The following is a 4,472-nucleotide window of genomic DNA, read 5'->3' on the forward strand; positions in this document are numbered from 1 at the left end:
GGGAGGGAGGGAGGGAGGCGGCTGCGGGAGGAAGGGAGAGAGGAGGAGGCGGCTAGGTCTCTGCCACAGCAGCGCCCCCCTTTTATACCCCTGTACGCAGAATGACAAAAATGCCCCCGGGGGGCACCGGAATTACGAGCGGTGGCACGAACGGGGTGAAACTATTCATTGCTACACGGCTCCTCTTTGATCCGACAGCGCAGGTCATCCGGCGGCTCGATCCGACGGCCAAGATCAGATTAAGCAACCAGATCCAACGGCCAGGAATGCCAAGCGGCTGAGGAGGCTGGAGGATGACTGGAATCCTTATTTCTCGATTCGTTTGCCCCATGCGAGTGCATCCCCCAAAGGCCGCAACCTCTTCTACACCACCGCTTATGGTTGAAGTTGTTGCCGTCCTCCCCCTGCTTCTTGGACGGTTCGCCTCTGCTTGAGCATGACTGCGGCGTCCCGCCCAATTGGCCTTGACAATGCTCCTCGGCCTCAGCTAAAGCCACTGGCCCGTTCCACTGATGTTTAGAATTGCTGCTCATGCATCTGCTTGCCACTTTGCCGACAATGCTACTCGTCGACCCGTGCAACTCTAGCATGTTGGCTACTTGTCGCGTGCCTCTTGGACCAGATAGTTTCTAAATCGATGCATTGAAGTTAAACTACATAGTTGACCTTTTAAGTTTGGGAGCACTTGGTCAGGCAGCTAAAAACTGGTTTTGTTTCAGTTGATTTGCTCTCCCTCTTTCAACTATCTTATTTAAATCCAAAGCCTCATGTTTTTCATCCTCCTGCCATCGAAGCGACAATGTTCTTTTTGATGGAAATATTCCCTAGAGGCAATAATAAAATGGTTATTATTATATTTCCTTAATCATGATAAAGGTTTATTATTCATGCTAGAATTGTATTAATCAGAAACTTAAATACATGTGTGGATACATAAACAAATACCATGTCTCTAGTGAGCCTCTACTAGACTAGCTTGTTGATCAAAAGATGGTTAAGGTTGCCTAACCATAGACATGTGTTGTCACTTGATAACGGGATCACATCATTAGGAGAATGATGTGATGGACAAGACCCATCTATTAGCTTAGCATCTGATCGTTCAGTTTATTGCTACTGCTTTCTTAATGCCAAATACATGTTTCTTCAACCATGAGATCATGCAACTCCCGTATATCGGAGGAATACCTTGTGTGCTATCAAAGGTCACAACGTAACTGGGTGATCATAAAGATGCTCTACAGGTATCTCCGAAGGTGTCTGTGGAGTTGGCGTGAATCGAGATTGGAATTTGTTACTCCGTATGGCGGAGAGGTATCTCTGGGCCCTCTCGGTAATACACATCACAAGAAGCTTGCAAGAAAAATGACTACGGAGTTAGTTACGAGATGATGTATTACGAAACGAGTAAAGAGACTTGCCGGTAATGAGATTGAACTAGTTATGGAGATATCAACGATCGAATCTCGGGCAAGTAACATACCGACAGACAAAGGGAATTACGTATGCTGTCATAACGGTTTGATCGATAAATATCTTTGTAGAATATGTAGGAACCAATATGGGCATCCAAGTTCCGCTATTGGTTATTTACCGGAGAGGTGTCTCGGTCATGCCTACATAGTTCTCGAAGCCATAGGGTCCACACTTTTAACGTTCGTTGATGATATAGTGTTCTATGAGTTATATTATTTGGTGACGGAATGTTGTTCGGAGTCCCGGATTAGGTCATGGACATGACGAGGAGCTCCGGAATGGCCCGGAGGTAAAGATCGATATATAGGTCGATGATATTTGGACACCGAAAGAGTTTTGGGAGGTACCGGGTAGTCATCGGATCATCAGAAGTGGTTCCGGGAAGCCCCAGGAGGCTATATGGCTTAATGGGCCAAAGGAGGAACACACCAGCCCACAAGGGGCTGGTGCGCCCCTCTCCCTGGCCGCCGGCCCTAGGGGAAGGAAAGGGGGAGGGTTGGCCCCTCCTTCCTTTCCCTCCTCATGAGAGAAAGAAAAGGGCGGGGGGGGGGGGGCACCTCCCCCTGCCTTCCTCCCGCGCACATACAAGGAAAGGGGGCGGCCAAGGGCAGGAGCCCAAGAGGGCTTCGGCCATCCTTGGGGCACCTCCTGGCTGCCTCCCCTCTCCCCCACCTATATATATGTGGGAGGGGGCGCCACACAAGGACCACGTCGATCTCTTAGCCGTGTGCGGCACCCCTCTCCATAGTTTCATCCATCAGTCATATTTTCATAGTGCTTAGGTGAAGCCTTGCGTAAATAGCATCACCACCACCATCACCACTTCGCCCGTCTTGCTGGATCAAGATGGCGAGGACGTCACCGAGATGAACATGTGCTGAAAGCAAAGGTGTCGTATGTTCGGTACTTGATTGGTTGGACCGTGAAGAAGTTCGACTATATCAATTGCGTTAATAAATGCTTCCGCTTACGGTCTACGAGGGTACATAGACACACTCTCCCCTCTTGTTGCTATGCATCTCCATGGATACATCTTGCGTGTGCATATTTTTTTTTTGTTTTCCATGCGACGTTCCCCAACACTTCTTCCTCACTGAACCTATGATTTCTCTCCCTCCTATTGATAATCCCCAAGTGCAGGGAATCATAGTAGCAATTCCCAAAGGTGGAAGTGATAAGTATGGAGTGTCGAACCCACAAGGAGCTAAAGGTAAGATCAATATTCTCTCAAGCCCTATCTGCCACTGATACGACTCTAGTGCACCGAACGTTTGCTTCCAACTAGCAACGAGAAATAAAACTATGTTGTGGGTATGTAGAGGATAACTTTGTATGATATCGGAGAGCTAAAACATAAAAGTAGGTGTTGTTATCATAAAGTTAGAATATAATACTAAATATTATAAATAGCGAGTGTGGAATAATGGTGGATCGGTGTGCGGAATTGTCCTAGGCAATAGTTAACAAGACTGATAATCACTATTACAGTTTCATATGAGGGAGAGGCATAAGCTAACATACTTTCTCTTCTTGGATCATATGCACTTATGATTGGAACTCTAGCAAGCGTCGTCAACTACTGAAGATCATAAAGGTAACAACCAACCATAGCATTAAAGCATCAAGTCCTCTTTATTCCCATACACAACAACCTACTTACTCGGATTTGTGTTTTAGTCACTCACGCAACCCACTATAAGCGAATCATGAACGTATTGCAACACCCTACAGCGGGAATCCCTCATGCTTGCGCGACACGGAGGGCACCATAGGACAGCATCAAAGTAAAACATACAACTCATACCAATCTAAATCATCAATCAACCCAAAGACAAAAGATATCTACTCAAAACATCATAGGATGGCAACACATCATTGGATCATAATATGTGGCATAGAGCACCATGTTCCAGTAGGGATTACAGCGGGGTGCGGGAGAGTGGACCGCGTAAAAGAGATGAGGATGGTGATGATGATGGTGATGTTGATGAAGACGATCACCGCGGCGATGATTCCCCTCCCGATGGCACTCCGGTGCCACCAAGAGAGAGCAGGAGAGGTTCTCCCCCTTGTGCTTCCTCCTCCATGACTTTCCCCCTCTGGTCCTTGGCCTTGATGGTGATGATGGCCCCTCCGAGATCCTCCTCCATGGCCCCCGGTGATGATGGCCCCCTCCGGCAGGGTGCCGGAGAGGTCCTAGATTGATTTCTCATGGCTACAGAGGCTTGCGGTGGGGGAACTTATGATCTAGGTCAATTCCCGAAGGTTTCTGTATTTATAGGAATATTTGGCGTTGGTTTCACGTCAGGGGGGTCTCTGGGCTGTCCACGAGATAGGGGGCGCGCCCCCCACTCTCGTGGGCAGCCCGGGACTCTTCTGGCCCAACTCTGATGCTCCGTGGTCTTCTTTTGGTCCATAAAAAATCCTCAAAAATTGGCACGTCAATTGGACTCCGTTTGGTATCCCTTTTCTGTAAAACACAAAAACTAGGAGAAAACAGAAATTGGCACTGGGCTCTAGGTTAATAGGTTAGTCCCAAAAATCATATAAAATGACATATAAATGCATATAAAACATCATAGATGAATAATATAATAGCATGAATACTTCATAAATTATAGATATGTTGGAGACGTATCAGCATCCCCAAGCTTAATTCCTGCTCTTCCGCGAGTAGGTAAATGATAAAAGAAATAATTTATGAAGTGTGAATGCTAGTAGGTGGACAAGTTTGATCAATGATAATTTCAATCATCTTTTCTAGCATCAAAATGTGTCATAATAGTAGCTTATCTCATAAAACTTTTCATGATCAAGTAACAATCTATTCACAATGTCAAGTATGGTTCAGAAACTTCATTGAGAACTAACAAACTATAATCTCAGTCATTTAAGCAATTGCAATTTATCATAACATCAGAAAGAGTCAAGAATAGAGCTTTTTAGCAAGTCAACATACTCAACTATCATATAGTCTTCTACAATTGCTAACACTC

This window comes from Triticum dicoccoides, chromosome 3B (assembly GCF_002162155.2).
Source record: "Triticum dicoccoides isolate Atlit2015 ecotype Zavitan chromosome 3B, WEW_v2.0, whole genome shotgun sequence".
In the NCBI taxonomy this organism is placed as follows: domain Eukaryota; kingdom Viridiplantae; phylum Streptophyta; class Magnoliopsida; order Poales; family Poaceae; genus Triticum; species Triticum dicoccoides.